The sequence below is a fragment of the Falco rusticolus genome, chromosome 8 (genome assembly GCF_015220075.1).
Source record: "Falco rusticolus isolate bFalRus1 chromosome 8, bFalRus1.pri, whole genome shotgun sequence".
Lineage (NCBI taxonomy): Eukaryota > Metazoa > Chordata > Aves > Falconiformes > Falconidae > Falco > Falco rusticolus.
In genome coordinates this window covers 841,030-853,559 of record NC_051194.1, presented here as the reverse complement: position 1 = coordinate 853,559, position 12,530 = coordinate 841,030, and the positions used below count along the sequence as shown (strand labels likewise).

General features: G+C 43.0%; 1 long non-coding RNA gene across 6 annotated transcripts in view; it reads left to right on the top strand.

The window, feature by feature from the left end:
* The first annotated feature begins 7,010 nt into the window (after positions 1-7,010).
* The window catches only part of LOC119152641, a 51,851-nt gene continuing 46,331 nt past the window's right edge, over positions 7,011-12,530 (top strand). For 5 of the 6 annotated variants that reach the window (XR_005105828.1, XR_005105826.1, XR_005105829.1 and 2 more), the window contains exons 1-4: positions 7,011-7,537; positions 9,349-9,438; positions 9,528-9,609; positions 11,706-11,958. This is a non-coding gene — a long non-coding RNA (uncharacterized LOC119152641). The remainder of the gene's footprint in view (positions 7,538-9,348; positions 9,439-9,527; positions 9,610-11,705; positions 11,959-12,530) is intronic. The other variant, XR_005105830.1, reaches the window with a different exon arrangement.

The following is a 12,530-nucleotide window of genomic DNA, read 5'->3' as shown; positions in this document are numbered from 1 at the left end:
TTCTTTTTTTAATTTATTTGCATGAAAAAGATGGCATGGCATAAATCATCTTGTGTAGGTTGCTGGGTTATTTGCATTTCAGAGGTTGTTTTTAACTTTGTATTAGAAAGGAATTTGCAATTGAGAAGCTTTGGGAGGCATTAACTGCTGGTGATTGGTTGTTCTCAAAAGGTGATGAATGATGTTCATTTTGCTTAGGACAAACATCTCAAAGTTTGTGTCTTTCTAAAAAAATTATCTGGGGCAAACACCGAAGGCCAGTGAGCGATGCTTTCATCTCAGGAAGTAATTCCTCTTGGAAAAGCAGGATATTTGGGATCAGAGTTTGCTCTCTGAAGCCATCTGCTTGGCACTGTTGCTGCAATGCAACATCTGCCCCATGGAGGTCAAGCCGCTTGCTTGCTGCCTTGCCAGAAAGAAGGTGGCAGTTGGAAAAGTTTGTTGTAGGACGGTGGTTTGAAGGACTGCCTCTGCTCCGGAGAAAGGAGAGTCATCCCACAGGTCTTGCCAGTGTTGCCTGCCGGCACTTGTTGCTGTCCTTCATTACAGCACTTGTTTAATGGCATCTGACAGAAGGCAACTGGAAGTCTGGAAGGCTTTAATGAATCTTCAGATGACTATTTTCTGCTAAAAAATGAGGTGAGAAGCTGTATCTTAAATTCAATACAGCATGTGGCACATAGGGAACAAAACAGCAGAATAAAATGTATTTTATTAGCAATGAACTGAGGCTGCACATGAAAGAACCCTTTAAATATCTGACATGTTGAATGCATTATATTCCCCTTCAGGAAAGAAGTATTCAAAGGGATAGAGCTGATGAACTGTGGTTATTAACTTGACTTGGTGGTGATGAGAATGGTATTGACAAAAAGGCTGTGGTAGACTTCAAATGCATTTGCTGCCATCATGGAGTTAGAGCACTGCTCTGGCAAAAGTTGGAATTACTTTACATATTGATGGAAGGTCTCCAGTGAGAGGCCCTCATTTGAAAGTGAGCACAGTTCAGGAGTTGAAAGCGAAGCAGTAAAACACATCCACTGCCTCCAGTAGGTGGGAGCTGGAAAGCGTCAAAGCCAGCCCCAGTGCAAAGGACCTGCTGAATCAAGGGCTGGAAGGGACCTGCTGGAGGAACTTCTGCACTCGGCGAGCTACAGGAACTTACTCAGCAGTATCTGAATACACTAGGCACTTTTTGGATGGAAGCTTAATATTCTACACATAAATGGTTGCCAGTGGAACTGGATCTTATACTGAGTTTCTTGGCAGCATCCACTAGCCCTCAGTGAAGTCTCCAAAAGCTATTCATGAGGATATCACAAAGGAAAGGATTCTGAAATTTCTGGGAGACAAACCTGTATATGACACTGTGGAAAACATAGGCAGTGAGTAGTAATGTCAAAAAATATCTGTCTATATGCTCATGAAGGTGGAGAACAATATAGCATGCTCTATAAATTAATGTCTATATCTATTCTGGCATAGCCATATAATTTATAGGTTAACTTAGAGTATTCACAGAGTATTCACAGGTGTAGTTGTCATTTTCCTATTTTTCGGTAGAATTAGTATTCACTGAATTGACGTATATATATTTTTGTACTTTCTGTTGCCTAGGGCTATTCCACTTCAGTCTTTGATCTTGTCAGATCTTGCAAACTAAGCTGGTTGGAGGTTAGCCAGTGCTTGGATGAGCGATTTCATAGGAGTTCATGATGCTGTGAGAATTGTTTGTGTCTGAAGATGGCACCTTCTGCGGTGAGTCAATGCTGAACAAATACCCCAGCATGGAGCCAGGGTGCTGGAACGCCATGGGCTCCATCTGCAGAGGATGTGTAAAATGCAGCCATGCAATCTGATTTCCTACGAACTGCAGAATGGATGTCCTGGCCAAAATCAAACGTATGTAATTAATCCTGCATTCAGATAAGATATTACTACTTTTCACCTTCTCCTAACCTGTCGCTGAGGTTTTCTGTGCATGGCTGCAGCATTTCAGAGAAGGATGGAGAAGGAGGTTATGTTGGGAGATGCTGACAGTTGCTTCCGTGCATGTCCAGTGTGCATGCGTGGTGTACAGTGCAGGTACAAAACAGATGGCCATGCAAATGTTTGGCCATTTAGAAATCTGTTAACACCCACTTGCAAAGTGTCACAGCCTGTTTGTACACACCATGTCCCACAGGCTCCTCCTTCTCCTGAAGGGGAAGGTGGTGCAGCTTAGCACAGAGGTGCTCGGGGATGTGTCCGCGAGCTGCCCGGGAGGGCGACCTGGGGGGGCATGTCTGAGGGCTCGCGGTGCTGCTGGGGGAGCAGCCGTCTGCGCTGGGAGAAGCACTTGTGTTAACGTGGAAAACAACCATGGAAAGCTGACCATCATTTTTAGAGCACTGTGGGACTTTTATGGCAGTGTTCTGCAAAAGTGTCTCATTCGCTGCTAGTGAGTGACCCCCTAACCACATCGACAAGTAATCACTCACATGGGTAATCCTATTGACATTGGTTGGGCCAGAGCTGCATCATTACAATTTAGCAAATAACTATTCAGTTGTTTAGACTATAAGTGTTTCTAATTTATGTAGAAATAGAAGTCATTTCTGTCTCATTCATTAAAGAAAACATGATGTGAATTATCACTTACTTAACATATGCAGAAAAAGGCAGATTTTAGACAGCACAACACAATAAAAAGAATGAATCTTTTCCCACCAGTGGTAATGGGAGATTCGTGATTGATGTCCTTCATGTTTTTCTCTTACCAAACTGGTAAACTTAGGTTGACTCGAATGCTGGCTGCTTTCCAGATAAGATGTCATCAGTCAGGAATACCCTTTGTTTAGAATTCAGTTAATTCTTTAGTTAGTGGTGGATGGGCTCTGGTGTGGTCTTGCAGAGCTGCATGGCTTTATGGAGCTAATATCAGCGAAAAGCCAAAAAATATTTTTGCTAGAGATGTGCTGATACAACTCTGGGATCACATACAAAGTATGGAGTGGCTGAAATAACCTCTTGTATTTTGTGTTGACTGGGATACAGCTCTGCTTCTTTGGAAGCTACTGAAGTCCACCGTCCTGCCAAATTCCTGTTTGGAAATTGGATCTCCCCTCCTCAAACCTCCCTGCAGCTCCACCCTGATCAAATGTTGACTGTAGCATATAGACAGGGACGCAACATTCGGCTGCTGCCACACTGTGCCCTGCGTGACAGGGAGGATTGTCCCTCTTTTTGGGTCCTTCAGGCCTCATGAACACTGAAGCAGGAGCAGCATCACCATGCGAGCTCACAGTCTGTGTAAGCACACTAATGGTCCCTGTTTTCAGCCTAATGAAATGCTGGGGGTTTAAAACTTCTGTTGGCTGTGAAAGTGGTACAGGTTGCCTGCAGAAAAGTTGGGGCCTTTTTACAGCTTGTAAAACAATTTTATACTGTTTTCTGCTGAATTGACTGTCTTGAATCTCAGCTGGTGGAGGGCATGGTAAGGTGACAGTGGAACCGTTTCCCTTGGTGTCCCTGGGATCACCCGCACATGAGGAAGTGCCGAGTCCTGTGGCCAGGGACTGAGACTCTCCTTCAGTGGCTGGTGGTCTTGGAGGTGAGGGAAGAGCTGAGAGGCCGTTTCGGGTTTCTGATTTCCCCTGATGCAAGGCACAGCCCCCTCCTCTGCAAAGAGCAATACCTGGGGCTGTCACCGGCTGAATTACAAAGTGTGGAGTGGGTTGGGGAAACAACAAATGCCTTCTAAGTTAAAGAGGAAAGAAAGCAATGAAGCACTCCAACAACGACAAAACCCAGACCAAAGTGTTTATAAATACATACGGCACAGCTTTTCGGAAGCCACACTTGTATTTATTTTGATAGCAGTGCTGGAATGCTATTTTTGTCTGTTTCCCCCCTTTATTCCTACCTTTAAATACACAGTGAGAGCTTTCCTAATTAGGGAAACAGAAGTTTCAAAGAAAAGACTTTCCTTGTCAAGGCATTTTCCCACACTTGGGAGATGGATGCCTTTTTGATAATTCCTCAGGGGTTTTTTAGGAAAAAATGTGTTCCAGCTGCAATTTGTACATGATCTCCTGAGTAGCAAAGGTAAATAGTTTAAAAAGAAATCTCTGCAGGTAACACAGGAAGAAAAACAAGCTGATAACTTTTGACAGATTGGTGGCTTCTTCCTTCATTGAAATATTCATAGAATAGCACATCTATTTTCTTTTCATGGATGTGCTTGTTAATGCTATATCATCTAACCTGATCTGTATGGGAAGTGTATTTATTCTAGAACCATGGGGCATTTATACTGTTGACTTGTCATCAAGAATAATGTAGAGGACAGGTAAGATAATTTCAACTCTATTAAGGGTTGATAGATGACTTTACATATTTTGATAATGGGTCACTCAAGAGTGAATGATCTGAAATGCTTTTGTTGCATATTTGCTAAAAATGCACCCTGTTAATGTTCCCCCCCCGCCCCGCCTCCCCCCTGTCTTTCCTCTGTTTCACTGTTAAACGAGGGCACCTAGAGGGTTGCCCTGGGACAAGGAGACATCAACAGCCACTTTGGGCTCGCTCAAGGGACTAACGAGGGAAAGACGTGAGGGTGCATGGGATCTGCTGGTTCACAGGTGGTATTTGGTTCAAACAATCCCAGACTGCTGGTTCCCCACTTCCCCCTTGTTTGTAAAGAGAGATCAGTGTTAAGCATGGTGAGATGTCTTTGGGCACAGTCAGAACTGGGGACTGAGGCAACATTCCCAGTTGCAAAGGTACTTCATCTAGTGACAGCCGACCAGGGGTTTATTTCCAGGCCTATTGAAGCAGCTGGTCTCCAAAAGCCCTCTCCTAGTCTTTATCCAGTGGCCAGCCAGTTTGCAGGCAAGACTATGTTCATTAACTGCTATTGGTATTCAGGCGTCAGAGGAGCCCTGCTGCTTTGCCAGATGCTCTCCATTTTCTGTCTGTGCAGTTGATTCCTCCTAAGCATAATTCTTTGTAACTGCCTTCACGACATTTCATCTGACTGATTCCCTAGCACTTCCACCATCATCAAGAATGTTTTGAATTCTGATCTTGTCTTCCAGAGCACTGGCAACCACTGCCAGCTTGCTGTCATCCACAAATTATGTTGGTGTCTTCTCTGCTCCAGCCCCTGAGTCTGAGCAGGAGCACGCCATGGGTCTCCACTTTATCTGTCCCCTCATCTTCGTGGGGGATGCTAATAAGCGCTCTTTGGCTGGTGATTTTCAACATGCTTCATAATTTTGTTATGTTAATTTTATTTAGATTATGCTTTTTGAGCGTTATGAGAGAGTTTTATGGAATTGTGTATAAAGCCTTGCTAACTGAGAGGCTGTATCTCACACTGCCCCGGTGATGAGGTCCTTTGCCCATTCTGTATTCTGTGCTTTCCCTCCCTGCTGTGCCCTCCTCTTCCCTTACCAGATCAAGTTGTTCTTAAGTTAGATTTTATTTCTATTATTTATTCTTGAGAAATTTATAAAAACTTATATTGGCTGTGTCTCTTGGGCCACCATCTAATCTTCTAGGTGATAACAAGTTGATTGATGAATAATAGATTCCAGTATCTTTCCAGCTGCTTAAAAGGTGCTATAATTTCTAAATGCATCCCTTAAGATAGAGGTAGCGTTTGTCCTTCCCCAGGAGTTAGCTTTTAATCAGTCCAGTTGCCTTTACGTTATTGAAAGCTTCTTTTCATTGCAATATACAAAAGAAATATTTGGAAATAAGCCATTTATGATGTACAAGTGTGTAGCTTAGGGGCCCAAAGTTTTGGGTGCTGCAGAAATCCTGTAAGTGATATTTGCTGCTCTGGAAAACTTCCTAAATGTTAAAGTAGGCAAAGTGGTCAACTGAAGGGACTGAAAACACATACACAAGGAAATTAACTGAATTGCTGAGGTATAGATCAGTAGCGCAATGGAGATTAAAAGTCATCTTTCTGGAATCCAGATCAAAACTTCGCCATTGCTCTGATAGCATTTTTTTGACACTGGGGAAAAGACAGAAAAATAAAACCGGTCTCTTGAAAACATTCCAAACTGAAGAATAACATGAAATGTGATTTAATAATTTCAAAGATATGGATTTTAAAAATCCTAGTAAGAACTCTGAAACCAGATTTTTTTTCAGTTATTCTGTATTTATAATTTCAGTATGGAAGGTAGCTATTGATACACTTGCCTCATAATGCCTCCAAGACACTTGGAGAGCTGAATTTCATCTTCTTCCATTACTGTGGATACAAACAAAAAGTGGTTATGAATCACTCTTCATTGATAGAAGGAATTTATTTGTCCATTTATTTTACTGGAGTGTCTGCTGAAATTGAAGTTCTTGATTAATGATCTACAGGAGGTAATGCCGAAGAAATTTGCTTTTGCAACCGCAAGGAAGCTCTGTGAGGATGTAGTGGGTTGTGTATAATAGTGACCCTAACCAGAAATGGTAATATAAACCTTACAAACACACCAGGGTAGAACATCGTGTGGAGACAAGGGTCACTCACTGCTGAGCAAAAGCATTGCTCCGGCCACAGACTGATACGGAAATGTGTTGGGTAAAGTTGTTCAACACCCTGCTTGTCAGAAAGAATCATTAAGGTAGTTCTACTAGAAATGTAAACAGATCTCATTTGCGTGTAGGTCATTGCTACAATTATTTCCCAGAAACTTCTATGTCTAACAAGATAATGGAGCTAGTGTAGTACAAGGAGGATCTGGTGGCCAACATTAACCACAGCTTTTGGAGCAGGGTCGCCCAGGGCTGCCACTGCCCTTGTTCAGGCAGACTTTCTTGTGCTACCTTTTTATTTTACTTTCTTCCTAGTTCTTTTTTTTTTTTCCTTGCTCAGCTTATCCTTTACCATACAGGTTATAAATTCTCCCTTCTGCTATTTTCTGGCCTGCACCCTCTTATTAGCCTCTTGCACTTGCAAAATGCAGGTATGCCAGACAGCCACTTTACTCCTATCCAAATAGGAGTAAATAGTAGGCAAATAAATGGAATTTATGTGTTCCTCTTGCAGAAGCACAGCATCTGATGAACAACATCCTTATAAATACATGGGTTTACGTGAAAATGTTTGCTGCTTGCACAGGTACTTGCCAAATGTGCCCCGATCGAGCCCAAGTTGACCTACCTGCAAGAAGGTGAAGCTCACCTCCACACCGAGCGTGTTCCTCAGCTGGGTGCTCCAGCCTGGGGCCGTTCACTGCAGCTGGAGGCAAAGGCACCTTAAAAATGTAACTAGTCCTGTTAAGAAGTTTGATGGAAGTTGTCCACTGAAGTCCTGGGCCAGCTAAGTCCTTCTGGGTCTTCATTTGACTTCAGCGAGAGTCACAAAATCTGTCACAAACCCTCTGGAATCAATACTTGGACTTCACCCCAGGGAACGGGAGGTGTGATAACGTGCTAACTGCAGTTCTGGCTTCTGATGTACCTTTTGCACCATCAGAACTGATGAAACATTTTATGGAGAAAAGAGAAAAAACAATAAATCAGGGAGTATCCCCCTAGGCTGGTGAGTACATGTGGTGTGATTAAAATAGTGATATTAACCTAAAATAGCGTTATTAACCTCAGTGGAGGCAAACAGTGGATTCAGAGTAGAAAAATAAAGTCCATGCAAGCAAACCTCAACCACATGGAAAAAAATCTTGACCATAAAAGAAAAAATACAGCAGCTGTTACACGAGGCTTTGTGTCTAATGGTCCAAAATACTGCCAAGCATTGAACAACGTTTTGTGTGCAGTTACTTCCCTATATTAAAAATAACACACCAAAGCATTAAACTGAAGGTATTTACACTATATAACAAATTGCTTATTTACATGTATGTCCTTGCTGACTGGCTGTGGTTGTTTCTGGAGAGAAGGCAATGGCAGGAAGGCTGTTCGGGAGAGATGCTTATGGGATGCTGCAATAGTTTTTGGCTGAGCATATATAATTGACTTAATCTTAAAACAATTTGCTGTATCAATAATGAAGCACCTCTTAATGGACTTTTGACTGGTCAAGTGTCAAGGCAGATTGTGTAGCGTGGAGCAAAAGGAGAGGAACAACTTCTGTCATTGCATAAACTCATTGCAGAGCATGAATAAATCAGCCTCTCTTGCTGGCAACCATTTCATACTGCTCTGAGACTTCTGAAGTTAACTTCCTCTGATGTAACATATGCCTGCAGTTTAAAAGCAGCCCCATCCTTTTAAGAAAAAGTACCTAATTTATGCACTGCTTTTAACTTTTATTAAAAGAGCATGCTTATGAACTCTGAAAGAGAGAAATAGCTGAAAATGGAGGTTATGCTTTCTGCCGGGACTGACATGAGCATCTACCCGGAGAAGCTGTCGGGAGTTCACTGCATCTCCAAACGCTGAAAGGCCTGCAGTGTTGCTTTGAGGTTTTATTTAATTGTATGAACTGTCTTCTGTTATAAAGGCTCTGGGTAAGGTCTTTCTTCACTACCATTCAAATATTACTTCATATTTTTGATCTGAATTTCACATACTGTCTTCTGGGAATTTCCATACAATTCTGCTCTGGAATGATGCTATTAATAATGCTGCTGTGTGCTCTTATGGCTGTTCCCCTGCCCTGAATGCTGTGTTTTCTTATATCTGAGACACAGCGGAGAGTTTTGGCACAATTGCATACATGAAAATAAACTACAGCTATACTGGTAAAACTCTTCATAATACTTCAAATCTGTAATTTGCTCATGAGTCTGGATAGCAAGGTTTCTGTGGCTGTAGAATATGGATGAAACCAAGATAATCTGTTTAGCAAATTAATTTATACACTTGATTAATCTTCTTTGGGGTGTGCATCACCATGCTCCACCTTTGAAAGGTGCTGAGGGTTTCACTCTGAGAAAAAGCTGGTAGATTTAGGGACAGCTGAGGATTTCAAAGCTAAATGTTTATTTGCCCCTTCCCTACTGGGAAAATCTGCACAGTGTTCAGAGTTTTGGCCATGTTGAAGGTTATAGTTATCTTTGCTGTTTAAAGATTTCCCTAAATCTAACAAGAAAAAGATTGGATTTGATTCCTCCTCAGAAAGAAGATGCTTGCGTTATTAAAAAAATAAGAAAAATAAAAGCCTCCCCCCCAATTCCCATGTTATTCCACAACAGGAAATACTGTGTTCTGAATAATCCAAATCCCAATGCAGTGTATTTATAAGTAAATAGAGTAGTTCTGTTATGTTCACATCTACAGGATCGATCAAGGCTGCCTGGGAGAGTGAGAACCTCTGTGTGTCAACAACAACCCAGTTAATACTGCCCTGCTGCTGACTTTTCTTTGTTTCATTCTCGTTTTTCTTAAATGCAGGCAACCTTCCTTATAACGAATGTCCCTGTGCCCAGTCATCTCTTCGTTGCAGCACCAGAAAAAAACAGACAGATGTTACGATTTGCCTAGGTAAGATAAATAATGATTAGGCGGTGGGTTTCTCATCTGAAGATGGATTGAGCAATAGAAGCCATTCTCTCTGAAATTTCTCTTTTCAGGTGGCTGAGAAGCAATTTCAAGCAACAGGGAAGTTCTGACCGGGTAGCGTTCATCATTTCTAGTAGAGAAATTAGTCATGATGTAAGTAAATAATGGAGAGAGTGTAAAAGGCAGAGTGATGCAGCATTTTTCTTCATCTTTTGATTACTGCGTTGCAAAAACCATTGCCACAGAGAAGTGAAATCTGCAGCACGGCAGCTTTCTCTGCAAAAAGATGGCAGCGTGATTAGGCAGGAGATCACCTCCTGTGAATGCCTGCCCGGTTTTATAACCAGAATACACTCCTGGTTTTGTAAACAAACCTTTTAGCAGCTTCTAAAAGGCTTTCCCGTCCAATCGCCCATGCCCCCACACTCCTGCTGAAGGAGCTTTTCTTTTCTGTTCCCTTCTGGTTTTGTACAGATTGGAAAGTCCAGAAGTGCAAACCAGCTGTGAAATAGGTGCCACACACCACATCTCCAGGACTGAATGGCTGGGAAGGTGTAACTTTATTTCCAATCCAGTTTTGCAGGTTGCAGTGATGGAAGTGCACTGTTCAGGTGTTCAAGGTTCTAGGGCCCCTCTGAATCAAGTAAACGGAATTATGAAACCAGTGCAGCCCTCTCATTGAGGGGACACCCCCCACCCCCAGTAGTAGGTCCAAAATCTCCTGTGCTTTTTTGAGGTATCAATAAAATACTCCTTATATATAATGAGTTATTCTTCCATATACGCTGTTTGTTGCTTATATTAATGGAAAGCATGGTCTCTGGTAACCGTAACTGGTACCAGTGCAGATGTCATGGAAGGAGAGAGCAAAACCACACAAAAGTCTTGGGGATTTTAGCTTGAGGAAACGGAATTTTGTAGCTGTATGGGGTTTTCTTTGCCTAGATTACAGCTGTTGCTTCATAGAAGAGACACTAAACCCATTTCTTTTGATCTGTGCAGAGACCTGGATAGGGGTTTGTGGTGGTTTCTGAGGTCTGTCTCATGCACCTTTTCAGTTTAACTTCTTTTGTGTCTCATTGCTATGGGAAAATTACTTTTGCTGCTTCTTCTATTTCCTTTTCATTCATTGTTTTCATATGGTACTGTGCAGAGTTGTGTCATTCAGCTCAGCCACACAGGAAGCTGCCAAGGTTAAAATTCAGTTTTTTTCTCAGAACCAAAAACTTGGAGCTGTTTCTTGTCACGCTTCAAGAACGGGAGGAGTAGCACTGGCTCAAAACCTGTTGGTTGTAGTTTTCCTATTCCTTACGAGACTTTAGAAAGTTTTCATGCTCATATTGATTGAAAGCATGAACTTTTGAAAATTTTCTTGGGAAAACAAACTGGTTTTGGTGTTCAATGTAGAGTCAATGACACTTAATGTGAGGTCATAAAACTGTTCCTGATTTATTTATTTATTTGGTTTAGCAGTAACCAGCCTGGATAGGAGGAGTTGTGTGACGCTAGGGACTGAATGGTGAAAGTCTGGCCTGGATTTGGCATTTTCATTTTCCTGCTGTGTCCTGGAGTCAAGCAGAATAGACTGCTAGGAGTCAGTTCCAGTAATGCGTAGGATGCCCTGGCTCACCGCAGTCTGTAGCTGGTGGATGTGTGGGCGATGCCAAAAGGCTCGATCCCAGAGTTCATAAAGACACAGATATTTATTGATTTGTCTCTGCTGTCCTCGGTGATAAGCAGGTCTCTTTCTGAGTCCTGTTCTCTCCTCCTGCTCAGATGGAAAGTGATTGTGATTGAAAGAACTTGTGACCCCTAAAAATGACAGTTGGGGACATTTTTATTTTTTTTTTATGAGTTTGGTGTTTTTCCTCAGCTAACTGGCTGTGTGCCAGTTAAGCCTGGTTCTGGACCCCTCTCCGCTGTCTTGCATGAGCTGCAGGACTGTGCTTCCTCCAGAGAAGTGAAACAAGGAGCAGCTGCTCAGAGTATGTGTCGAGCAGCATTGTCACCGCCCGTGTGTGACATTTGATGCTCCTGGCTGCGCTGGTTTGGGGGTGCACACATGGTATTCTCGTCATTTCCAGGCTATCTAGAGGAGCAAGTCTCCAACCAGCCTTCTGCTTAAGTAGGAAAGTTTATCAAAACAGTGCTTTGTCAGAGTGATGCTTTGGAGACTGTATCCTTTCAGAGCTGACACTAAACCTATGGAAATGCATCACTTCAGAAATCCCATTATTTCTTAATTGCAGGACACATAAGTGCCCAGCTTCGGACAGACCCGGGTGGGCTACAGGATTGTGCCACGGAAGAAAAGTTTTCTTCTGACCTGCAGCAGCAGCAGAGTGACTGCCAAAGTGGGGCTGTGCCATGTGCCCAGCTCCAGGCACCAGCCCACGCTGGGGACATGCCGACCACTCAGTTGGTGCTGTCGTCACCATGAGCCCGACTGCCTGGGTGCTGGGCACCTTCCCACAGGGGATCTGGTCCAAAAAAGCATCAGAGGTAAGCTCAGGGATGGCTGCAGGGGGGCGACCTGTGGTGGTGTATTTTACCATCACAATAAAGCCTGTAGGCTGGCTGGGAGCTTTAAGGGAAAGGCTTTCTTCTTCAGAGAGGACAAAGGGAATGCAGGTAGGGAGTAGTGATGACAAAAAGTGGGTGGTTAGCATTTTTCAAGTATTTCCAACAAACTCAGCTTCTCCCTGCATTGCCCAATCCTGGGATTCCAGTTCTGCACTTACAGCTGAAATTGCTGATGAGGAGGAGGAGGAGGAGGGGACCTTTCCGTGCTGTGCCCAGAGCCGGGGCCAGCAGCACCCAGGCACTAGCTTTCCAAACCAGAAGATTTCTTACTTTGCCATAAGGGAATTCAGAGCGCTCACTCTGGTGTCTGTTCCTTCCCTGAAATACCCAGTGGTTTTTGAGGCTAGCACTCCATGTGGAGCAGGCTGGATTGTACTTACAGATTGGTGCTGCCATGGTACCACAGCACTGCAATGAGATGCCCTGCGAAATGCAGAGAAGCAGAGACAGAAGATGTAGGGGGAAAAAAAAGACATTTACATTTTTTACTT